The sequence below is a fragment of the Gambusia affinis genome, linkage group LG05 (assembly GCF_019740435.1).
Source record: "Gambusia affinis linkage group LG05, SWU_Gaff_1.0, whole genome shotgun sequence".
In the NCBI taxonomy this organism is placed as follows: Eukaryota; Metazoa; Chordata; class Actinopteri; order Cyprinodontiformes; family Poeciliidae; genus Gambusia; species Gambusia affinis.
In genome coordinates, this window is record NC_057872.1 from 10,894,384 (window position 1) to 10,921,883 (window position 27,500).

Here is a 27,500-nt window from a genome sequence, read left to right on the forward strand (position 1 = left end):
CCCAATTTTTCCCTTTTCATTCTTTTGCGCTTGTTGCGAGTTTTTCCCCAAATGCTGAATTCAAAATAAATAAAAATAAGCAAATAAATGAGCAAAAATGTAAAGTTTTGACAAATAACCTAAACCAGAAACAACCATGCAAAATTCTCAATTAATTATAAATGCTTTTATTGACTCCTGTTTTGTCTTTTGATTTGCTCATAAAGCTTTAATCAGCCAAATCTTCTGCACCCCCCTTCACCCCCGCTGTACTTTTCTTTCTCTCTCTTCCCTTCCCTGTGTGTGGATTCAGACCAGATTGTTGTTGTCCTTTGTAACAACAGAGCCACTTCACGTTTTCCAGCTTTGTGTGAAAAGGAATGTGGACAAGCCAGAGACAAGGCAAACAGCGATGGAATGATTTCCCCCTTCTGTTTTTTTTTCTTCTTCTTCTTTTGCGAGGCTTCTATTGCGCACAATAACATTGTTTGTGTCTGATTTAATTTAAAATCAGGCACAGAGATGATGTATTTACAACAGCTGGCCATACTTGTAACTTTTTTTTTTTCTATTACTTGTTTTACAAAAACAAATACAAAAATAAATAAATAACTCTGAGCTGAAAAAAAAATCCGATCTTCAGCTTTGGTCACCTCTTTTTGAACTGCTTATCCAATTTCAACCTCTTATAAACGGAAACCTCTGCTTTGCCGTCCACTCCTTTCACAACCAGAGCCGGGTGGCGCACACATGCAAGGGGGTGGGAAGAGTGTTCACACTGTTATAACCCTACTTCTTTATATATATATATATATATATATATATATATATATATATATATATATATATATATATATATATATATATATATATATATATATATATATATATATATATATATATATATATATATATATATATATAAAGAAGATATATATATTGATTCGATTCTCCTATCACCCACCTTCCGAGTCAAAGGCGCTGTTCTGTACATCTAGATTTAATGCCTTTAACGACTGAAGCCCGAGAAGTCAGTCAGATTCTGATCAGCACCAGATGGCTCCAAGTGGATATTGCCGAGCGCCGAAGATCTGTTAAAAAAATATCTGAGGGGCACTGATGGTAATCTGGGTAGCACATCAAGAAAGGAAGGGGAGGAATGGCAATAGTGATAACCCACTGGAAATATGTGCGGGAGGGGCGACGGGGGGGCTGAATATGATGGCTGTGGTGGAAGGAAGTGAGGAGACTAGAATTATCTCTAAACGGAAATTGAACAGAAATGGTAGAAAAAAGAGAAATAGATGATCACAATAATACTACTGATATAATTAATAATAATACAAATTTGTGAACGCAAAACATTTTATAGAAAATGAATAAATAGGGTTTTGTAAATATTGACACGAGCCATACCCAATACTTGATAAGTTATTCAAACCCAGCTCTCAACTCTCAACCCAGAGAGAAAGAAACGGTTCTGAAACTTTGTCTAATTTCCTCTCAGTCAGAAGAAAAAGGATAAGAAAAATACTATTAAAAAGAAGAATAAAAGTCAAAATCATGCACATCTCGTAGAGCGCCTTGGGACAGATGGACCCTCACCGTCTGCATCCCCGCTCTCTGCTTCCAGCGTGCGCGTACTCGTGCTTCCGTGCACGCCGTTTCAACGATTATTGAATCCTCTCCTCCTCTTGTTTAAAAAAGAGAAAGGAAATCAAAAAAAGAAAAAGAAATAAAATCCCCGAGGTTTTCTTATCAGATAGTTTTATCATGTTAATCTACAGGAGGCTCTTCATAAGCCTATATGCCCTAATTGCCACATTGTAATAACACCCAGGTAGTGGATAAGTGTTTTCATATATATATATATATATATATATATATATATATATATATATATATATATATATATATATATATCCTCCTGAGACCCAGAGAAAAAAAAGTTTTTGAATTTCTTTTTTTTTTACATTACATGACTCTTTGGAGTGAAAAAACATCACTACAATTGAAAAAATTTCAAAACATGTTTTTATTTATTTTTTAGAGTATGTCCTTTGGAGAGGACATCGGGACTCTCTTGTGGCAAATATGAACACATTTTGAGGCATACATTTACCTCTGAACTCTGACAATCTTTAGTGCTGTAAATTTCAAATGGCTACATCATTTAAGCCAGTGGTTCAGATTTCCAGGCACCTCATTCAACTTATCAAAAGCAAGCTGATTAGTGTAGTTTAATCAGGTGTGTTAGTTCTGTTTTGGTTTGTGGTAGTCCATAAAGCAGTTCTTCTTCTTTGATATGCAGAGGTACATGTTGCATTTGATGCACTTTATGTAGGTTTTTTCAGTGCACCCTTCTGCTCTGCACCTGGAAGTATTAGGATTGTCCATCATCTGTGGCAAATGGACAGCTCCATACTTTCTCACTTCCTTATCTGGCTGGGGCCTCCTTCTCTTCTGTGATGGAACGTACTCCTCATCATTTGACGCATCAGATTAAATTGGATTGTGTTGGCTTGACTGCCCCTGGGCAATCAGTTCCTCACCTAAGAGCAGTTTGAAGTCATGGTATTGGAGAGTTTTCTTCATAGGTTGTGCCAAAGCTTGGCTGTCTTCCTTATACTGTAACCAGGAGTTGGTGAAATAATTAATTTAAATAATTATTAAATAAATAAATAAATAAATAAATAATAATTAAATTAAATAAACACGTTAAATAATTATGTCATCTAAAAGTGATAGTTAATCCAAAAAATACTCTTATCTGTCTAAACTTATCTACTCTTGTCTCAGAAGCCTATGTGTTAGTTTTGGTCCAAAGTGGGCGACGGGCCCTTGCATCATCAACTTCCCTTGCCTCTTCCTCACTTGATGCCTCATCCTCTGAACTCCCAACCTCAAAATCACCATCAATCTGTCCCTCTTGGTCCTCCTCATCTGACAAATCTATGTCTGAGTCTCCATCAGTAATCCTGTTTAGGATTTTCTCTGCCTTAGTCAGTGAGCTGACTTCTATTAAAACAGGTTAAAAAATAAAAAAGCAAATCCTGATGTCCTCTATGGAGGACACTCATAAACAGGTTATGTTTTATCCCAACAAATAATTAAACCGCTCTGAAAATTCACCTAACTATTCCTTAGATGTTCATTTACTAGAAGCAATCTGAATATTAAACTCACAAAGCTCATAATTAGAAAATAATATACTTACCTTTCTGCTTTCGATAAAATGTGCTCACAGGGATGACAGCCATTTTGAAGAATCAGGAAGAAAATTTTAGAAAAGCCCCACCCCCACACATGTCATATCATTGGAGAGCCCAGGATGTCCTCTCTAAGGACCAACAGGATTTAACACAGTGGCATGTATGGTTTCAGAGTTATGAACAAAAAACCTATGTGCTCCACAGAGGACAAAAATGTATTGCTGGGTCTCAGGAGGATATATATATATATATATATATATATATATATATATATATATATATATAATTTAAAAACGAGTGTGTCCCTCATTAAAATTCTGCCCTCACATTTTTTTTATGACATTTTATTTTTTTCTTTATCCGAGTTGCCTTGGTTGAAAATGCACAATAAACAATCATACTTTAGCAGTGATAGTAGAAGATTGAACGGGGCTGAGCAGAATTTTATTTAAGAGTTCCAACTTAAACCACAATCAACCACAAGTCACTACAGCACCACTGACCCCTGTTTAATATTGTCTTTGATTTGTTGTGCGGTGTGCATTTAACACAACCTGTTTGATAATAATGTACAAATTCTAACAATGACTTTTATTCAATTAAATCTGATAATTTAACATATTGTTGGAAGGCAAGGGGTTGGGTAAATTTTCTGTTGTATTCTTTTGAGCTGGCAGTTGTGTCCAAAGTACAGTTTTTCATTGGTAGAGTTGAGAAAAAGACAGCACATTTATTCAGTGGCTTGTAATTGCTGAGTTTGGTTTGTGAACAGGTACAGTACTAGTAACGTGTGACGACAATTTTTATAAAGTGGGACAACATACTAGCACTTATTAGTTCTTTCTAGTCATCCACTTCTTGGATATCAAAACATTTAGTTTTGACACAAAATAAATTTTGATATAAAAAATAAAACCACTTAGAATCCAGAGTAATCATAGCACATTTAAAAGTAGGCCCATACTTTATAAATGATGTAAGTGTTCAGAAAAGTCGAGTGCTGGGGGCCCCCTATTGGTTTTGGGGGAAATAGACATCTGATTAGTAAGCTTGTACATCAGCTTAGAAACTGTGGTGTCAAGTGAAAGACACACAAAGAAGAATTGCTAGCTTTCCTTCTTTAGCATGTTTCTTTAAAAACTTTGCATTTTGTGAAATCCTGCTGTTGAAAGTCATTTTCAGACTGCATTTTCCAACTACATCTGTTTTTGAAGAGACACCCCGCATAAAACTATGGATAGCATCTTTAAAGGTGTAGTGAAATTCATCAAGTACCATAAATATGAGAAGATAATAGCTGGTTTACAGCCAAGACATAATTCTCTTAAATAAATAGGTTCATTACAATGACAACGGTAACAATTTGCTCAAGGTTCCTTGAAACATTTCACGGTCTTTTAACATACAAGGTCTTTGTTCTATTGAATTTTTTTTAACAACGGCAGTAGGGGTCATGACAGTGTAGCTTGGTGTAGTTTAATTAAAATCTGCAGTATACATACAAGCTCAGGTATGCAGGATCCTGGCCAACAGGTAGACCAGCAGAAGTCAAAGAGAGTGAACCTGCATTACAATAACATGGGTTATGTTGACAGTTGGCTACCACGGCAGAGGTCAGGGGTGTCTCTGTGAACTAATAACTGTGGTGAAAGATACTCCTTTCCTGCCTCTGGGAGTGCCAAAGTTGAAGAAAGGTTAAGAATCTGCAGAATGTTCCTTTTGTACCTTTTTTCACAGATTATCTAAATTAAGTGTTGTGACCAAAACTCTTCTTTTTTTTCTTTTTTTTTTCCTCTGTAGGGGAAGAGATTAGATGAATGTCAATAATATTCATGGATCATCTCAAACTCTTTCTATGTTATCTCTCTTGAGAACATACTGGCATTCACACATTGGTCCTCTTGTACTCGCTGAACTGCATTAGAGCAACTGAGCCATTATGCTGTGAGTTAAAGGACCACTGGTGTTACTGTGAGATATTTGATACATAGACAACTGCACCACACCTATAGGTAAGGAAATTAGGAATTTCCTGGATAATAAAAGAGCCCTACTCTATGTCCAAAAAGGGCAAGATGTTTTGCACTTAATAGCTAAATAGTTGGGTGTTGTTCATCAGTTCTGCAACAGTATCTATATCTGAGCTCCAATCCTTGCCATAAGATTTCCAGGAGAGGAGTTCTGCTACACAGTTCTTCAGATATAAGCCCATTGAATTGATTTACGGTATAGTGATGAATATGAATGATTTTGGATCTGTAAAGAGTTTGTCCAAAATAGTACATCATCACTGTAATTAATAAAGTTTAAATAAATATGTTAAAGTAAGAACATGCAGCCATAAAAGATTTTTATTTTAAGAAACAAAATGTTTTTGCCAAATAAGTAGTTTATTTGTTGTATTGTCAGCGAAATAAATCTTGTATGTATGTCATCAAAAATTGCTGCAAAAATTTTGCATTTATAAATTATTTAAGTTATTTACAATAAATGCATCCAAAGGCTCAACGACTGTCTTTTGGTTTTTGGCTGTTCCTGTTATTAAACAGACCTGCGTTGGGCATGTTTGGTTTCACTATTTTGGTTCTTTTTTTAGACCAAAAGCCAAAGAGCTGGCAGAACCCACTGAAGGTTGAATGAGATACATATAGAATACATGATCATATAGCAATATATTTCCTCCACTTCCGGTTTACCCCTCATTTTATGCAGTTCTGCAAAAGGAAATGTAGATGGACCCTAAATGTGTATCTTATTTGATTCATCAACTCTGTCATCAACTTTTTAACAAAAAACAGGTTTATGCTTCTGAAACTGGCTTGTTGTAGTTCAAATAAAAATGTTTCAGCGTTCATAAGCAATCTCACTAATGGTAACAATAGCCATACAGAGAATGTACTTTGACAACTTTTAATAAAACATACATAAAATATTATTAAAAAACCAAAAGCATTTAAACCACTACATTTTGTAATGAGCTCAGATTTATGACAGAAACTGCAGCCTCAGCAAGGTTTTGAAGTGCAGTTCAACGTTTGTTCTGCTAAATAAATACAACCATAAAGTCACCTTTAAAATTTTTGGAAACTAATAATATTAGGGTGTTTGGTTAAAGGATTACAATTCAAAGTTTAAGAAACGGGACTTTGACATTATTGGTTTTAGACTCAGTTTGGGATGTTTTATATCCTGACATGGGACCTGACTCAAAACTCAAGATTAACTTATGTCTTTCAAAATAACTAAATCCTGGCTCTGTTTTATTATTGCTGTCTTTTCAGTATGAAAATGTGCAGGTTTGTCACATGATCCATGTAATTAACTTCTCCCATCCACTACACACGCACACCTTCTTTACTTGGTTCAAAGCAATTTTTTTTAATTATTGATGTGCTGTTATAATAGGCAAAAATAAGTAATGCTTCAAACTGTCCAGATGTGTCACTTAGAAGAAAGTGAAAACCGTTACTGTCACACTGCTGCAATGTTGTGTACTTAATTAGTATTGTTGACAAGTTTGTTTCAACTGCTTCTGGTTTCAAACTGCATACCATACAAAAGACAACAGCCGAGAATCTGACTTCTCTCCTCCCAGGGGCTTTCTCGAGGGTGGGTAATGAACGGGTGGGCCCAGATTCTGATGTGGTTAAGAGCCGAGGGGAAAGAAATGTGAGAAGGGGTGTTAATTGTTTTGGCTCTTTGCTGGGGAAACATATCAACATTAGATCTAATGGAGGTTAAAGACTCTCATTGCCATAGGGGCTGGAGCTAATGAATAGCTATAGCTAGCCAAGAAGACAGAAACACTGAGGGGTGCTGCGAGAGGAGGAGGATATAGCTTTTAGTTGCCTTTAAATGGTTTTAACTGCTTTAAGCTAAGTGTTTTACTGCTCTGCTCACCTAAGAGGATTAGCATTTGTATAATCATGAAAGTATGTTTATAGGACAAATGGAATTAGAAGCACAGCTGTACGTGGCTACCGTTAGACACCTCAAGGACAACTTCAGTCGCTTTCAAGATGAATAAATTCTAACCTTTTTATTACAGAGGTTCGTATTTATTTCACCTATTGTAGCATGCTTCTGTCTTAAAACCAGTTACATCTGGATTTGCAGGGAATGCACACGTCAGCAGACATTTGATCACCACAGCAAAAAACTGCATATAAGCAAATTAACCAATTTGGCAATTCACAAACTAATTCCATTACTGGGTATTTAACTTCTCCATGAATAATAAATGAAATTCTAGTCAGCCAGCAGGCAGCATAAGCCACAGACTCCAAGTGTACTCGACGTGCATATCTGCACTTTTCAGTATGCTAAGCACAATACATGTGTGAGAAGTACGAAAAAAGAAAAAGGACTTTGGACAAAGACAGCAGTGATAACTCGTTTTGTCCCACCTATAATTTTATGCTAAATCTGAACGCATAAGACTCAAGAGATTGGTTTGAAAGCTCCAAAAATATTCATAAGAGTTTCTCTCCCATTTCAGATGTTGATTTGCTGCTTCAGAAATGGCAAAGAAGTAAATGGGAGCATGCAAATCTGCTTTCAGATGATACAATTCCCACATTTATTTATAAAGAGAGTTAATTGAATTTTAAGGAACGGCCCTATGGAGAGAAAAAAAAAATACTTTTTACACTGAAGTATTCTTTTGAAATTACACCCTTTGATAATGGTGTGAAGTAAAGACTTGGAGATAAAATGATCAACAGACAGCATGACAAATGGAATTTTAATGAGAGTGTTCTTTTCATGTGCTATCGTGTTGTGCTGCTTTTCGATTTGGTGTATCTTTGTTCTAACTATTGTGCCAGCAACATAACAACCTGCTGTTTTTATGTTGCTGGACACGCTCCCCAGGACGCCTCGGCCTCTAACTCTCACCAGCACTTCCATCACCTTGATCAGTGATCAGACTGACTCTGGTTAAGTTGCGGTGGGGTTTAACTTCCTGGAGAGTTTAATTGGTTGTAAACACCACTCCGAAATACTAGAAAGGAATTGAAAAAATCTGTTCATGTATGTGCTGTAGTTGCTGAGAGGAGACATAAATATTTTATCCGCAGTTTGTTGTAGGAAACGTGTCTTGTTTATGGGGTGTAGAGAAAATGTTTCACAATTATGACTTGTGACACAACCCTGAATTTTGTTGCATTGAATTTTAATGTGGCGCGTCACGACACACACTTTTTTAGATTTTATGTTACTAGTGAAAATTCCATCTATTCGTTTGGGTCATAAAAATTCTATATATAATGAATTTGTGGTTTTAACTTACAATTACAAAATGAACACATTAACAGGAATTGGTACTTTTGAAAGGTACTGTTTTCAAGGTTAAATTGATCACACTTTACAGTAGAGCACTAACAGTTCTAGGGACTTGTCTTGCAAACACAGCACAGCTTAAATACAAAGCATAAGCAATGTAATCTTACACACAATTTCAAAAATATAAATTAACACTACAATAAAAAAATATGATGGGGAGGAATATCACCGGGTAGGAGTTGGGTTCGTGTTCACCCAACTTACTGCTGTGTGGTAGCGTGACGTGCTGGTCCTGATGGACCGCAACCTTCTGCTGGAGGGGAGAGAGCAAAAGAGGTTGTGTCCAGGGTGAGAGGAGGCTGCTGCAGATCCTGGAGATATTCAGCTACAGGAAAGATGGAAGATTGCAGTCATGTACCTACTCAGCAGAGTCACAAATCAAGTTAGTTGTAGTAAAATTGATGTAAATTCCTATCAGATTTGTAGAGTGCATAACAGAACATTTTCTTACTTTTATGATACATAACAGAACAGTATGTTGGTTGCACTTGGTTTTATCTTCTGGTGTAAGAGTAACAAAAGGTTACAGCTGAATATATGCTCACGTAACACATTTCAGATCTTAATTTGGAGACGTTTTCCAGACAGATGTTGTTTGGGCAGCATTGGGGCATACAACCTGAAATGAAGTGATTAGGATTATTGATTATTAGGAAGTTACTAATATTCCACTGTCCAATGATGTCTCCCCCAATTCATTTAGGAGTTTTTCCTCTTTGTTGGCCGTCAGAAGTTGGAAGCAGGAAGTGAAACTACTCCGCTTGGCAGGACACTTTAGAGTCAAACTGTTCTGGACTCTGGTCTAAAAATATCCATCCCAAGCTGTGTGCAAGATCATCTGGTGGTGTTTGGGCTGCATTTACTGATACAAATGAAGACAGGTGTTTTGTTTTGGAAATATTTGGAAGGTTAAACACAGATGAATGAGCTAATAAGCCACAGCAGACAAAAGGATTCCTTATGTTAGCACACTACGTTTTGAACAAAAACTTATCAAAAAAGATTAAATGCCAACAAATTTACCATGGAAACTGAGCACAACAACAACAACAACAACAAACAAGGCTCAAATTCTGGTGGCTACTTATACCTTGCTTAAGTTAGGTATTAGATCTAGGAATAACATGAAACCCAACTCCGTTGAGCTCTATTTTGAAAATGATTTGTGTAATCACTTAATTATTACTGTGAATACAACCTGTAAACCATGTATTTCTATGCATCTTGGATTTTCTGACACTGTAGCAACATATTCATCAAAAGAGTGCATGCAATATTTGATGAGATAGAAATTTCCAATGCTGTAAATAGCCATTCTGGGTTTTTCTGTTTTAAAATCACTTGTTTTACATCCTGTATTCATTAGCAAGGTGTAAAACATGGTAATAATGGGATCTTTATGTCTGCTCTCCCTGGACAGGACAGTAAATCTGGGATTAATATTACTGTGTTGATATATAATTAGGGAAAGTGCAGGGATTGCATAGAACAACTTTAATTGCAGAAATAATCTCAGGAGCTTGAAGTGCTTTAAAAATCTTTTAGCCATGTCACCTAAAGTGCAGTGAGTTGGACAAAAAAAAGAAACAAAAAAAAAAGCCTCCATAAGGAGTAGAGTGTAACTCCTTGTCGACATTAAATCGACAAAGCTTAAAAGATGGCAGGTTCACTCTTGTGTTTCCAGTGACTGTGTCCCAAAGATTGAGTGGCAGGTTGCTGCGTGGCTCTCTGCATCACGCCTAGGTTGAAGCATCATTGATCCCAGCTGAAAAAGCAAGCAGTCGGGACAATAAGGTTCAATAACAACTGACTCCCATCTCAAAAGGGTCCAGCTGATCTGGCGGGAGTGTAATGCTTTAGCATTAGTGGCACTCAGCTGTTTCTGCCAAACATTGGTCCACACCATGAAATCTCTTGTTAAGAAGAGAGAAATAGTGTTCGCCTTGTAATTGAACCACTTTATACCAACCCCACCCCCTCTTTCTCATCACTCCCCCTCCACCCCCTCCCAGTCCCATCTTGCTCATCCCCATTGGTTTTCTGCGCATCTTAATGCACACACACAGTGTGTGTGTGTGTGTGCACGCAAACACACACACACACACACACACCTTTTGTATGTGGAGCGGCACCCATCAAAATCTGGATCGATCCCATCATGTCATTGTGTGGAGGAGGTTATTTATGTGGGCATCCCATCTGCACCTGCTGTTGTGTTTGAGCAAGAGAAGAACATGGCCAGAGTTTGTTAACGGTGAAAGGAGGAACATCAAAGCAGAGGCACAGAAAGATAGAGAGAGAGAGAGAAAGCTGGAAGAGGAGTAAAGAGCAGCCACCTCAGAGCCCCCATGAGTCCCTCGTCAGCTCAATGCCTCGTCTCTCGTGAAATGAGCACTTTCACAGTCAGTTAGTCTTTAAGTAATAGATATATTGAGTTCATCCCTTGTAACGTTAGACAACTAATTTATTGTTATTTTTCCCCTTTTTTCTCTCACCCTTTGCACCCCCATTGCTATCACTTCCTCCCCCATCCTTCCTCTCTGTCTCACACAGGATTATGAAGGTTAAAGAAACTCTGTCAAAATAAATGAATATTGCCACCAACCTCCTCCCTCCATACCCCTGCCGCACTGAAATGCACACCAGCACCACCTCACTGTTTCCGTCTACCCCTTATTTATTTATTTATTTATTTTTAGAACTCCAGCCCAGGCTATCTGGCGGCAGAATGAATGATCCTATTTATGTTAATGCATACATGAACGTTACACAGGTTTTTCCCCTGATAAGGCGATAGGTTAATGAAATGCTCATTTCATTTTACCAGTTGTTTTCTCTGTGAAGTTCCGATAAGTAGCAAACCAATGAAGCTTGTAATTACAATCTTACAGAAACCCAGCCAATCTGTGTATAAATCTCGCCATCCAATTACAAGATGTAATAATTTTGCAGTCAAGCTGGTAATGAGGTCTAATACTCATGCATGTGATAATCCCCCCTGGATGCTGACTCTATCAGATGTTAGCTTTGTAATTATATGAGCTTGAGAAAAAAAAAATCATTATTTCATGTTCAAGTAGAAAATGAGGTTGGTGGGAAGTTAATTTTCTCTATGCTCTGTGAAGCGTAGACAAGAATTTAATGATTTAATTACAGTTGTTAGGCCTTTTTTGCGAGAGGCTTAAATTGGGCTAAGCATTTTTCATAGCCCCCAACATCAAGAGTCCGGGAACATCAAAGATTTTGACAGTGTACAAAGTGATGAGCAGACTCACTAGCCCTCATATTTTCTTACCTTTCTTCATAACTGTTTCCTTTCCTTTCCTTTCCTTTCCTTTCCTTTCCTTTCCTTTCCTTTCCTTTCCTTTCCTTTCCTTTCCTTTCCTTTCCTTTCCTTTTTCCTTTCCTTTCCTCTCTCCACCCCCATCACACAGCCCAGGGATACCAGACCTCCTGGATAAAAGCGACATCAACAAATATTAACCGGTCTGGCTTTCACCACCGGCAGCTAATCCACTGTATGTGAATTTGTCATATCAGATTACTATGACAGTCATGGTGCAGGGCAGAATGGAAAGCATCCTCTCGCATCCTCAAAAGGACAATATAGTTTTACTCCCCACCTTCTTTGAATTTCAAAACAGCCCATGAGTGGTGTCTGTAGTCCTCTGATTTCCATACAGCCTTCATATGAGAGAGAGAGACAGTAAATACGTTCCTCAGAGTAATCCCTAGAAAAGGGATGGCTGCTTTTGGCACTTTCAAAAAGGGGCTTTGAGCAGTGCAATTCAACTTCATAGTAGGAGCGGTTACTTGGTTATTCAGGGTGGTATGGTGTGAATGTGTTTGTATTGCCATCATCCATTTCTATTAAGTTTTTTTGGGACCCAGCAACTGTGGACTTACTGATTCTGATTTTAATGACTTATTTAAATCTCTGAAACTCGACATGAATGATGGTGAAATTTATAAATAATTTTTTTGAATTTTCATTTCCTTTTATTCTCAATGACTGACTGTTGCAATGGTTTATGTTTTTTTTTGTGTGTATTTTTTTATAGTTATGCGTTATGATCCAAGAAAATATCCTTAAAACATCTACAGTAAATATTCAAAGCAATCCTTAAACATCTGATAAAAAATACAGCGTTCATCCTTACAATAATGACTCAGACCCACCAAAATATTTGCTTTTTCTTTGAGAAGATAGGACTAATTGTTTCCTTATTTAATCAAAAGGTTGCCTAAAATGAATAATCCTCGCCACAAAGCTGATTCCACTGATACACAGAAAATGTATCGGTGTCAGACCTAATCGACTGCGGTTGTTGTTGCATGGAAAACAGCAACACTTGTGTAAAGTCAACAAGTAAAATGTTTCTGGTTGCTTTCAAGAAATTAAATTTTAGGAAACTAGCAACATTTCTTAGGACCTTTTTTTTTAGCTTGTATTTTTCTTTTTCTCGTATTTTGAAAAAAAAATCAAATCAACGTCTAAATACTTAAACTTGAAGAATGACTTGAAGTACACTGTAATACCACTGCACCACCAGGCAGTGACATCAACATTACTGAAAACAAAAGGTATTGCATTGAATCCTCCCCAATAAATTAACTTCAGTTTTAAGTTTGAGGGCGACATTATAACACATGTTTAATGTAAATCATTCAATTACACCTCTAGATGTATAGTTAGGGTTATCAAAATGTAAGACTCTACTTCAGTTTAAAGTTTTTTTTTTTTTTATAATCCAGCAAGTTGTCCTCTGTATTGTCTTTATTTAGCTCCATTCATCTTTCCATCAACTCAGACTTTCTTCCTGACCCTTCAGTAGAATGATATGCCCCCAGCATAATACTTCTACCATCATTCTTAATGTTTATGTTTGGAGTGATCTGCAATGTTAGTCTTCCAGCACAGAAACACTACTATAGACCAATTTTGGTTTCATCTGATAAGAGCACAGTTTTCATGTTTTAACTGTATTCCCTGCATGGCCGTCATCCTTACATGGATGACGGCCCAAAGCTTAAACTTTGTCCAAAGCAAAGTTTTAGCTTTGGACTTCTTTGGAGTGGATGGGGTTGTACTGGTAGGGTTGCAGTTCAGATATCCATTTTCTACCTGTAGATGATGGATCAAACAGTGCTTTGTGAGATGTTTTAAGCTTGCTTTTAAATCAAGTCCAGCTTTAAAATGTTCCACAATGTCTCAGGTCTTCATGATGTTTACTTTCTGAGAAATGTCTCACACACTCTTACCATCCTATTCAGATTTTTATTTGTAAAAATTGTAAAAACCACATATCCCTTTCCTTCTACGAAACAATTCAATGCTACTCTGTTAATCTATCAAATAAAATCCTAGTAAGATAAACCAAAGTTTGTGGTAGTAACATGATTAAATATCAAAAAGTTAAGGGGGAATTAACCAGATGTACGATCCCTCTTGTACTGCTGTGAAATGCTATTTAGAACACTACTGCACATTTAAAAGCACAAAGAATACCAATGAAAGAGAGTAAAACAAGCATGTCTAAAATAAATCAAAGCATGTGCTATTCCTCAGTCCCTATCCCCTCCACTCTGCCACATCCAGTGGCTCCAGCCACCCTGACTGACCTTCTGTAATCCTCCCCAGCCTTTTTCCCTGCTTGGCCAAGCCCTGTTAAACAAGGCGCTTGTTGCGGTGTTGCGACCCACCATTGTGGGCAACTTCACAGCAGGTTTTGCTGAGTTTTTTTCCTGCTCTCATGTCCAGTCTGCCTCCATCTGCCACTGCCTCGCCACAGTCCCTCTGGGGGAGATGGGGCTAATTCTGCAGTCAATTAGCAGAAGGGCCGCTTTTGTTCTCTCACTGACTCCCAAGGGTCCTATCTGCTTCACCGCTCCCTCACTCTCGCTCCATTTTTGATGGTTCTCACTTTCACTCTAATTTATTTGTTCATGGGGCTCTAACTCTCTCTGGTTAGATAAATCCTTTTGTTTTATTTTTTTTCTCTCTCTCCATTCCCCCATTTTGACCCTTTGCTTCAACTGTCACATTTTCTATCTTTCAGCTGCCCTTATTTCTTCTTCAAATTGTTATTCTTGGACATATTGAGTGTCTCATTGACATATTTTTTTTTTTTTTCTTTCTCACATCTTAGTGACCTTTGTGACATTGTTGAGCAAACTTTGTCACTGGCAATCACAAGCAATAAAACAGATGGAATTATTAAAAAATATGATCAAGCTGTTCTTGAAATGTCTTAGAATTTGCCGTTAGTCTGAACTGCAGGACTTACATTTGAAGAAAGTATTTATTTGTTGTTCATTTTCCAATTTATTAAGCAATGTATTACAAGATAATTATTGTTCTGGCTTACTAAAATGTGATTTGTATGCTTTAGTCTTCAAACTTCAGCTGATTGCAGTCAACCATTCCTGCATTGCATGAATTCAAGGCCAAATAAATCTTACAACTGTATCTTTAAGCAATTAGCTTTAACAATATTACCATTGTACACTTGTATGTATTAAGGATCTACTTTTTTCTTCAACCTACTTCCAGGGAAGTGTGGGGAACCTTTTCAGAGAAAATATTCTTTGTAAAATATGCTATAAATCAGCCTTTTCCCTCTGCCTTTTGATCGATGTGGCACCCTGTGGGTCTTACCCTGTTGTTGTCCCCATGGCTCTACCTGGCCCTACTGAGCAGTACCTGTCTGAAGTTAATAAATCATTTTGGCATTATAAAATATTCAAAGGAGGAGGGGATCAGGAAAGGCCAGGTTAAAGAATTTCTTAAATTTTCATGGCATGACAGCCTGTTCCACATAACCCCCCCAGCTGCTTCATGTTCTCGGTTTTGTGCGTGTGTGTGCGTGGGTGTGTGTGTGTGTGTGGTAAGGGGTTGGAAGAATCTCCTGTGTCACTCTAATAGTCTAGAATTACACTTGTATCAGTGTCACTAGCATATGGGGTCTATGTATACCCTTAGGCCCATCACACTCCCTTCCACCTTCTACTGTCATGGCATTTAAAGTGATACCATTTGTGCGAAGCTAGTTTTGACAGAAAAAGTGAAAAGCTGTTTCCCTCCTTAGCCCGACGACAGAGCTGTGCAGCCACCAGGGGCCCATGCTGCCGAGCAGCCAATCAAATCATATTTTGTGGTATAATGATGGAAAGAGGCCTTGCCTCCTTAGTGAGTGTAATCTTCCCTCACTGTCTCCACCTTTCTACCCCCCACATCCTTGTTTTGGTCTGTGGCACAATGTTTTTGTCTTACTCCTCAAATAGTTTTGCCATCCAATTCCATTGTATTCAAAAAAATGATGTTGGGTAGAGTTTGGCATCCTTTATGTCAACATTGTTCAATGACAAATCTTTAGCAATTCAGAACTGCCATCTTCTACATTTCTTGTAGGTCTTGACACTTACTTTCAATTTCTTCACAAATGTCAAAATAGTCATTATGGTAATTTAATGACACCATAGTGCATGTAAGTTAGTTTGCTTGAATTGTGGAGAATTAGACCCTTAAATGTTTTGTTTTTCATTTTCCAATTGATTAAAGAATACATTACTCAATAATTTTCAGTGAAATCAAGAGTACTTTTAATATTCAATTCATAATAAGCTATATTTTCCAGGTATAGACATTTTTCAACAGGATAATTAGTACTTGAGAACAACATGGCCTTTGTGGAAGAATGGCAAAAACCCCATTTCAGTGCCTGCACAAGTGGTCTGTTAAATCTTAAAGCTGATACAGTTGAGAATTGACTGTTCAGTCACTTTGTTGGTGTTTTTTTTTTTTTTTTTTTTTTTTTTAAACCAAAGTTGCAGGTGGACCATTTCTGAGCAGATCATAGATTTGGGTAAAAACCAGAGAAGACTCTAATATTGTAGTTGGGACCTGGAGCAGCAAAGACGACAGTCTAATTTGCCAAGTTTGGGATGAAACTTCAAAAACTATTTATGGCTAACAAAGCTAGAAAGAAGCAAGCAAATGTTTAGTTTTTAGAATTATTTTCCAAACTTTTGACTTTTGTATTATTAGAGGAAAGTAAATCACTTCTTTTTATTGGTTACACCTTCTGCTGGAAGGAGGTCTAAGCCTCTCCAGCCACCGTCAACATAGTAAATAATGTTGCCTTACTAAAGTATGTCCACACACACATTGATGCAAACACACATGCAATATTAATGTATCTTTCCTTTTATTTTTATCTCTTTCTATCTTGTTACCCTTCCTGCCTTGTTAGTCTGACCTCTGTGAAAATTCTTAATATATATCCAGTAATTGCACATCAAACTTCAATGCATTATTACAATTCCAAACTCTCTACGAAACATTCCTACACATGCATCTAGCTGCACAAAAAGTACGTATCGACACATAGTAGGGAATCACATGCAAGCACACCAATACAAATCTGTAATAGCTTGTGCATATAAAAGGGGCACTTGCATATATTCTAAAATGAGCTCGCAGGTGAGAATAGTTTGTGTTGTTGCGCGAAGAGAGCTCCCTGGCTTGCCGATGGTGTTGGACTCATGTATTTTGATGATATGAAAGTTGACCACATTTACATGCAAATCGAAGTCCCAGATTAATAGGGTCCACGTGTGAGGGTGAAGGAAGACTGCATGGTAATATGCTATTATGGCTTTTAAACACATTTACCAATGTTTTGATGCAGAATTAGTATGGCCTCAGCACAAGGAAATTATGTTGGCCTGATAGCAATTTGGTTTACAATTGGGAATACAATTTCATTTGGTTCAGCTGTCATTTCCAATGATCGCTTGGTTTATGTTCACTAAATTGAAGATTTTTTTTTCCCCTCAGTTATTTGTTTTTCAACCTTGGAATATGAAAGAACAAGCAACATGTTAACAAGGGTACTTGTATAGCACTCAGTTCAGTATTTGCTGCATTTAATAGCACATACATTGACTTCACTGGAGATGTTTTGCAAAGAAGATATTTTATGCATGTGAATTAGGAGATTTTTGGGAGACTTTTTTTCTTCCTTTGCCTTTCAAAAAAAAGAAAAGAAAAGAAAAGATCTGCATTCTAATTTTTCTAAAAGAGCAAAGGTGAAAAGGACTCCCTTAGTTCCCAGCAAAAGAGAACGATTGAAAGTTCTGCATGTAGCATAATGCAGGCCGAGCTCTTTCAAGCATTGAAGTAAATATGACTAGTCACATCAACGCTTGTCAGCCAGAGCAAAATGTCAGTCACCCTTCAGCCAAAGTACTCACGACAGCTAAATAGACATTTCATATTTTCACATTCATTACTTTAGAATAATAAATGGCATAATAAATTGCTTTATGCTTTGTATTTTGTTGCTCTATATTTGCCTTCAAAACAATGGATTTCAGTGTGAAATCTATTGACCAAACTAAGCGCTCGGTTTGCCAGCAAATGATTAGACCACTGACTGACCTAAAACCACAAACCGAATACTTTCTTCTATTATGGGACTTCATCTTAGCTCTTCTTTAAATTAATGTATTCAGCTGTACTTATGGTTTGATTTCCTTTGAGCACGAATAAATATGGGGAGACATGAGGAAAGGGAAGCATAAAGGATTGCAAGAAAAAAAAGGGGGAAAGCATTCATCATCCTTTGCGTGTTGGACTTGTGATGTATTTCCTTTAAATTCCTGCACTCAAGAAAAACAAATAATTAACAGCCCCACGGGAAATAACACACAAATAGAATAATGCATTTGTGTCAGTCAAGTGCCTTTCCATGGCCATGGAAAGAAAACATAATAAATGAATATGAAATATGTAAACAGAGGCTGGATAGCATCCAATTAATAAATACCATTTTTATCATGTCTACTGGGGGCTAAAATAGTTTTCAAAAATTGTAGCCTGCCTTCTTTTGGTGCCCTCGTCAGTTTGTGTAAACACCCGGAAACCAGTCCAAAAGCGATGAGCGCGGGGAGACCATAGATTATTAATGGAGTCTGAAAATAACAAAGGATGTATCAACTTCATCCTGTGCCATGTTAGAAATTGTGGAATTATACAAAAAACATGTTCAATCTGAATGTTCTGTGCTAATAAAATGTACTTTTTAATCAGTTGTTTATCAAACTACAGAGTGTCGTCCACTGCAGAGAAGTATTTACTTATTTTTACTTTTTGTCACACTGAAATGTTTCAGACCATTAAATACATTTTATTATAAGACAAAGATAGCCAGATAAATTGCAAAATGGAGTTTTCAAATGTTAATTTTATTCCTTAAGAAAGATAAACAAACAATCCAAACCAACCTGCCCCTCCAAAAAAAAAAAAAAAAAAATTAATTTTTTCTCTTTAACACAGAATAAATTATTATTAACCACAATTTTTGGCAATCTGTTGTTTACAAGTTACACCTGTGCCTGATTTCTATGTAACCAGAACAAATACTAAAAACAAAACAACAACAAAACAATTAGGGCATGTGTGACAACATAAAGTAGGCCAAAAGAAAATTGAGATATCATGCCAGATTCAAGGTCAGGTTCACAATATGCCATTATTAGTCATCTTACGCAAATTTCCTAAAACATCACCTCACTCAGCTTAACATTATCATCATACCCCTGTTTTGGTATGAAATTATATATGAAAGCCTTACCGGGCAGACTTTTGATGGTCAGCTAATTTGGCTGTGGATAGAGTGTTAGCAAGAGGGCTCTCTTGGCGAAGAGATGTTAGGTCTTTAAGATCCACAATCAATTATGCTCTAAGTGGAATGAGGAAGAGATATAGCGAAAGCGAGAATAAGGTGAACTGTAGCGATGCAACCCCACCCTCCTTCTCATTATCTGACCATGAAGGAGCAAAGGCACTAACTAGGTTACTCTTGTGGGACACTGCATGGGTCTATGACCGTTGCTGCTGGCGAAGAATCCTCAACAACAAAGCTGCCGTAGCTCATTTTAGTACTGAGCTACGGCAACTTTTTTTCCCCTTCGTCAGATGGGCCTGTACCGCATGCAAATTAGCCAGAGGAAGACAAAAAAAGAAACGATACATGAAGCAAGCAAATTCCAGTGGTGCATAGAAAAAAAAAATCAAAACGGCTTAACAAGTCAGTCAAACTCTACCACTAAAATATAAGCAGATAAATACACCGCTTTAATAAATAACTTTGGGATAAAAGTTCAGGGAATAGAGATTAATCATTTACATTAGTTAATTCCTGCAGGCCTAATTTCCCTAAAAAGACAGTAACGCGCATACACAGCTCATTTTTACCTTTTATTCATTAAATTTCTATCCAGAGGTTAAGAAGCACACTAATAAGGATATATTTATGCAGCCATGTAAGCAGGGCATCTGAGCCCCTCCTTTCACGCACATGCAGATTAAAAGATGGTATGCCATGCATTGTGGAACAAAAACTGAGAGATCCTAAGTAGATAAAATGTATACTTATGAATAGATGAAGCTTTTAGGGTGATGAGGGTTTTTAAGCTTATTTTAATTGCCTTTTCATTTACGCCACACAATGTGTTTCCATCTTTCTTCATCATTTTTGCTTTTACCCATCTTTCAAGACCGCATTGTACTTAGTACCATCCATATTGTTATTAGTGTTAATAAGCTTTTATGTCCATCCAAAAAAAAAAAAAAATAAAACAAATCCACATTCATAATGTTTCACAATGGGCATTGCATGTTCACTGTGAACAGTTTATCAATAACCATAGTTATTTTGCATGATGGCCAAGAACCCCAGTTTTGATCTCATCCTTCCGTTGGCGTCACATCACCAGGTTTGGTTCAAACTCCAAAAGGGATTTACTGTAGTTTTCTGAACCAGAATGACTTCAATATTTCCACTTATTTGTGGAGGTCAGGTTTGTGGAAAATGTTATCAATGATCACCTTTCCCAAAAATTCTGCTATCTGACCTGTTGACTTCTGCAGCAGTCAGTTTAGGCAGACAGCCATCTCCTTTTAAATTTGCAGTAGTGCCATAAACATTCAATTTAGGAATGACGGATTAAACCATTCTCAGAGTTTGGTCTGTTGTTTTTAATGAAACCCTTTGGTTCACAACTTTAATTCTGACCTGTCTAGACTATTCACTAGTTTTGGGATGATATTTGTTCACAACTGTTCTCTAGCAAATTGTAAAATATCTCTGCACATTCTTTACAAACACATGGCAAATTCCAAATAAAACCATGAATGTGAAGGTTTAGGGGAAAAAATAGACTTTTCACTAAGTTGAAACAGATGTTAAGAATTATGGCTTGCTTTCGCAATGACGACTGGATGATGGATATTTAGTCCCACCTAATCATACAGTCCCATAGAATATATCAATATATGGAGAAGGAGAAGAGAGGAGAACCAGCTGTATGGACCACCAAATGCCCAGAGATCACAGCTAATATGAAATCCAAAGGCCTAATCTTCTTAGTGGGGTGGGATAAAAGGAGTATCCATTACGGTATCAACCTTCATTCCATCCCACTTTCCTTGATATTACCACCCCTCCAACCCAATCCCTTTTTTCCTTGACTCACCTCCATACCACTCCCCCACCCTTGCTTCAGAGCAAATGCTAGGATTGATAGCCAGCATGGAGACAATTGGTTGACTCTGGGCCCTAATCAGGTATTAGCCACTAAAGCTGTAAGGAAAGACTGCTAATCTCCATACTCACTTCATCTGTAAAGGCAAGGCCTCTGCTGCATGCTTTCCTTTGGCCTAGACCTAGATCAAAGATGTGTACCAGAAATCAGATTAGAGTAAAAAGAGAGCAGAAGGTTAGAGGGAGCAAAGTGAAGGCCAGAGATCTGTCAAACCTTTCTCCACTGTGGCTCCTTGAAAGTTTTTTGAATTAGAAGGGTATGTGAATTTAGCCCCTGAATCATTTGCTGAATCATCATCCACTGTTCAAACCAAAGCTTGAAGGGAATTAAAAGACAGGTAAAAGGCAAATGTCTAAAAGGCTTATTAACTCATTTATTTAATTATTTATATTTATTAACAAAATATAAATAAAACAATAAATAAACTAAATCTGAAGTGGATTATGCAACATGACAATGATCCATTCGATGGTTTTTGGGGAATAAGGTGTCAACATTTTGCTTGGAAGAAAACTTTTTTGCTGAAATATTTTCTTTGATAATTAAAACAAGCATCTCTTTTGGTGGTCACTTGCAATCAAATCGCATCCTCCAGAAATAAATACTAAAAAAAAATATTTAAAAAAAATAAAAATAAACATTGATTCTGTCAAGAACTGGTCATGTGTTGTCCTAGATTTTCAGTGTGAATGAAGATAAATTTCCTTCATTTATTTATACAATTATACCTTCCATCTGTCTTGAAAACCCTAAAAAGCTTAGTGTCAACTGATTTTAAAATACTGGTTTGGATTGGTTTGTCTTTAGAAGGTAATATCATTTCACTTTGCCTCAGAAACTTTTATTTCTAATCGACAACACAAACACACACACCCACGCCCACACACACACACTCCGATGTACTTTTGTTAAATGTGTGGGTATTGTTATTGACTGCAGCACATTAGCTTCACACTTTTCCATGATGGATTCTGATGTGGAGGTGGACCTTAAATTCTCTATCCAACTATCGCCGGGTTGGAGCTGAAAGTGTCTGGGGACTTCAGGGGACTTCTGCTGTGAACCATATTCCACCCCCTCTTCCCCGTCCATCCACCCTCTACTGCTCTTTTTAAAGATGGTCAAGGGCAAGCAACTACTTGCCATACAGACATATATATATTTAGTAAAAATCAACACTTCTCACGTTTCTGTTTATAATTGACCCAAATTTATTCATGCATTAAAAAAATCAGTTTTCGCTTAAACATCATGCAATTCCCTATCCTCTACCATATTTAAGATATTGGTTAATTATTTCAAGAGTGCGTGTCTATACATATACATATATATATATATATATATATATATATATATATATATATATATCTATATATATATATATATATATATATATATATATATAGCTAATTGTAGACTAACAAAACCCTTAACTACTCATTGGAAATGCACATATCTCCTGCATTCTCCAAGAGGGACAGCCTGTCCTTAGCGGAGCAGACAAATGTTAATTCCCTTCAGTGAGCACAGGTCTGACCTCCAGACTTCTTGAGGAGAGCTCAGACTCGCACATGTACACACACACACACACCCACACCCACACACACACACACACGTGTGCACATGCAGCCTTCTCAGAAGGTCACAGAGCAGATGACACCAGCCTGTTCCCTGTTTCACTTCGATTGGCCCATCTTTTCTCCTTCATTACCGCACACAGCTGTGAATAAGAGAGTCTGTGTGTTTGTGTGTCTGTTCGCCTCGTCTCTGAAATGGCTAAGTGCTGTTAGTGCAGTTTTTATCAGCGAGGCCTCTGGCAAGACTCAGGGGAACAGACCGGGGCTATCTCTCTCTGCTGGCTTTGAAAATTGATATTGAACATGGAGGAGGAGAAGGGGCAAAATCTCACATGCTGGTAGCAATTAGCTATAAAGGGATTTGCAACTCTGTGATTCATCACACTAGAGATCGAAGTCATTTAAAGACTGTTTTTTTTTTTCTCTATTCCCCTTTCCCTCACTCGTTTTCAACTCGCCAACTTTCACACTGTCTTCTCCTGCCCACTTATACAGCAGAGAGAGATTTTCTATTTGACTTTTATTTTTTTTCCACTGAAAAGCTTCATTGTGCTGAGGCAGAAATAATGTCTTTGATTTGACTTTCCATGGGTACACAAATTGCAGTGGAGCACTAACCTTGGTGGTGAGTCTAGTGTTGATTTTTACTTTGAGCGCAGGCAGTGCAGCATGTAGAGACAGAACAAGATGATCAGTGAAAACAGAAGCATATGAGTTGCGGAAAGGGTTTACTAAAGGTTTGATGCATCTAACAGTGGTCGCCAGAGGTTTATGCATTCATTCAGCATTGATGTCATAAGGTAGGGCTTTTAGTGATGCATTTTAAGTTTGTTGTTGTTTTTTTTTTTTTTTTTTTTTCCTGAATGCATTGATGATACAAAAAAAACCCCAAACAAAAACAAAACAAAAATAAAACCTTAAATAAATTTTCAAAAGAAGAAATGGATTCACAAGTTTGATTTTCAGGTGTTTTTTCTGCTACAAACAAGGACAAAATTATACATAAGGACTGAAACCTACACATATCCTGTCAATGACATTTGATAAAATATCAACAGATTTCACAAAACCCTTGCTCTTTCAGTCATTATGTCAGGGATGCCCAAAGTGGGTTCTCAAGGGCTGGCATTCTGTATGTTTTAGTTCTGGATCACCTGGATCAAATGATGGCTCGTTAGAAGGCCTAAGAAGAACATTTACATGCTGAAAAGGTTGTGAGTGAACTAAAACATGCAGGATGCTGGCCCTCCAGGACAGACTTTGGTCACCCCTGGACTATGTCCTATATGTCTGGAAAGATATTTTATCAGAACAGATATGTGTTCTGGAAAAAAAAAAACTGTTTGTTTCTGTTGATTTTGTGGCCCAGACCCACCATTTCTAGATTGTCTATACAATTTCAGGAAGCAAGTTTTAAACAAATGTGTTTTTACATGAGATTTACTAGAGAGGAGATGTGAACTTGTTTCCCTTCACATGTCACTCTAGAATCTGTGAAATTGCCCTGATAGTAGACGTCTGTTCACCCACCAGTTTTTCAAATCTCCATTTGGGACACATTGCCGGATTTCAGACCACATACAAGTTTATTTGGGGTTAAACAACTATTAATATATTTGGGACATAGCCTCATACTCTTCTTAAAACTGATCAATAAGTTCTTATGTTTGAAGTAGCTAGGTGAAAGTAAAATGGGATTAATATTTTCTCCTCTTGATCTCTCTGATTGCAGTGGTTGTAGGAATGGCAGCTGCATTTTGAATTAACAAAAGTCTGGAAAAGTTATCTTTGACATTCATACAAGAAAACTAGTTTAAAATTGGGAAGCAAAAATTATTCATTTAGATTAAAAAGGCTACAAGTTGCCTTTATAATTTGTAGCGTTTTTTTGGGCTAGTCTATTTGGTTAGATAAATAGACTAGCCCAGGTTTTCAAACTGACAACTTTTAAGAAAAGGTGCAAATTTTGACTGCATGAAAACAAGATATAATATATATAGTGACATCAGATACCATGGATTCTTTGCTTGATCACACCAAGTAGTGTATATAAAGGCAGCAGAGGAGCCTTGGCTCGTTCAGTAATTCTCTGAAGTTTAAAACCTGAGCTTAAACCATTTATAGAACCGAAGATGACGGATGAGTTCATATGCCATGCAAGCAGCCCTAGACAATCGCTTTAGCCTGATGACAGATTGCATGACCGTAACCCACTTTATGTTAAACTCATTCTTGCTGTTCAATTTCACAAGTGTAATTTTGTCGGGTTGCGCCGCATTGTCCTCGACTGTCGGCTGCAGCGTTGGGGTGTGCTCTGGAGCCCAGAGTTCCTTCCTGTGGTAATGATTCCTCGGCTCTATTCTATTGTATTGTTTTCTGCATAATCAGGTTGGTAGTCAAGGGTTTTGGTGACACAGCCATCTGTCAAGTTCATTTGCTCTGCAAAATGCAAAGGAATAATGGCTGATCCTATGGGAGCCTATCTGTTATCAAATAGGAGAGGTGCCCCCTGTTTATGGCCATGCTGCACTCCAGAGTTGAATGAGATTGAATGAATGGGATGCAAGCACACACTGATGTATGTGCACAATTCCTCAAGCCTATGCAAGCACATGGGGTAGCTATACTCTATGGCTGTCAAATAGTGACATCAGATACCATGGATTCTTTGCTTGATCACACCAACTTACTGAAGTAGATTTTTACAGGCATCACAAAGTATAAACATAATTCAGTTAACACGGTCCTACTGGAGCCCTGCGCCTGGTGTATGTTGGATGAGCCCTCAATGTTTATACCCATGATTATGTATGAGCTGCTGTATATGTGTGGGGTGGCAGAGCAGAAAGTTTATGTTGGCGTTTTGGTTCATGTTGTTTGCACCTATTGTTATTAGGTGGAGGTGCCTATGTAAGACCTCCCCACTTTTCACTGTGTGTTTCTGTTCATATTTGTTGGCTAACGCATGTCCAATTGTGCACGCACAAATTAAGTTGTTGTGGCAAAAAAAATAAATAAATAAATACATTGAAATTATTAGAAAGAGACACTTTTGTGAAGAGAAATTTCCAGATACAGGCTGGAAAATGAAAACATTTAACAATTTACAGCTGGGTTTAATAGCTAAAGCAAGGCTAAGTGAAAAAACAAAAAACAAAAAAACAAGACAAATAAAACAGAAAAAACTAACTTTGAACTCTAAAAGGCAGATCTATTCACAAATATTAAATCTCTTGATAAGTACGTTAGCCAACATCAGTTAGGTGAAATCAACATAATATAAATGTCAAAAACATAAATAATAGCTGTCAAATGTATTTGTTGTGTTTTAGATTCCATCAGCGTCAATGAAGACTGGGCAACATCTATACTGTGTCAGGAGGATCTACTGACGCTCAAAATCTGCATATTGTAGACTGCCAGGTAAGTTCTGATCAGCACTTCAATTATTTTTGGTTTTGAAAAACGATTTAAAATTAAATTAAATGGCTAAGTCTACAGCAGTTTTGTTACCCATCGTGGGTTTCTGGCAGCAAAGAAACAAGTTTAAAAAGTTTTGTTTGATGTCTGCTAATCAACTCTTGTGAATTATTTGAATGAAACTTAAAGATCCAGTAATTCACAGTGCTTTCTGTTTTCATACACTAGGTCTTCACTAAACACAGTCATTTATTTCAGGGATCTTGTATCAAATCTTGTGTGAACTTTCACAGAAATTGGTAAATACAATTGTTAGGTTGTTTTTTTTTTTCTTTTTTGCATTAGTTTGAAAAGATCCCATTATTCTGCAAGGTAACTGTGTCATCTAAAATGATTTTTGTAGGAAACAGAAATTCAAAGTGAAGCAACTACATTAGACTGATTGAAAACAAAGGCAGGAACTGGTAAAGAGTGCACTGATCCAGAACCAACAGCATTACTAACAGAAAGTTACACTTTACTATGACTCCTTTCAATCCAGCTAATATCTCACCCTTCCTCTTACTTCTGTCCTCCTACCTATTCTATTATCCTATCACTTGTGTGAAAAGGCTGATGGCCCAAATCATTCAAAGGGAAATGTCTGTGTTTGACACTGTCTAGCATCCACATCATCACAAGCAGCCACTAATGGCTCTCTCTGGATCCAGCAAATCGCTGCTCAGCTCAGCCCAGTGTGGCACAGCGCAGCAGGGCCAAATGCTGTGGGCAATACAGCGATGCAGTTGGAGCCAAATTTTGCCCTAATGAATTTGGACCTTGCCAGGTTATCGCAAAAGGCAGCCGCTGCAATCCAATACCCTAGTAGATGATCTGAAGCGACTCCCGTGGCTGCCGTTTATGCCAGGTTAGTCCAGTGCCATGTGGAAATGAAGTGAAACAGTGGCGAGGGGGTGTGTATCTGTTTTTGTCATTGGCACTCATCCGCTTAGCTAAATCGTTCATTCCTGCACACAGATGCACATGGAGGGTCCCAAAAGCAAATGCAAACATGCAGCCACATCAGTGTTCCCTTCTATGAATACGCAGCTCTCTTAACATGCCTTTCTGTGCATAGATCCAACATGTTTGCCATACACAAGCTCTCTAACATTTCCCTGAAAAAAAAAAAGAAAAAAAAAAAAGATTCAATATTCTATTATTTCCAGCTGTTTCAGTTTGGAGAAAATGTTTTCCCTTCCAAAACACAATGAACACATTGATTTTTTAAATTTATTTTTTTCACAAAAGCTTTGCATATTGCAGCTAGAGTCCAGTCGACATAACTGCGCACATTTTATGGGTTCTGGGAATGACTTGA

At 37.3% G+C, this 27,500-nt stretch overlaps 1 long non-coding RNA gene across 1 annotated transcript; it reads right to left on the reverse strand.

Moving 5' to 3' along the window:
* Positions 1–1,996: 1,996 nt before the first annotated feature.
* Positions 1,997–3,406, reverse strand: LOC122831111. The gene is made up of 2 exons (XR_006370646.1): positions 3,197–3,406; positions 1,997–2,607 (listed from the first exon to the last, which is right to left on the reverse strand). It is a non-coding gene; the product is annotated as an uncharacterized LOC122831111 (long non-coding RNA).
* Between the last annotated feature and the right edge of the window lie 24,094 nt (positions 3,407–27,500).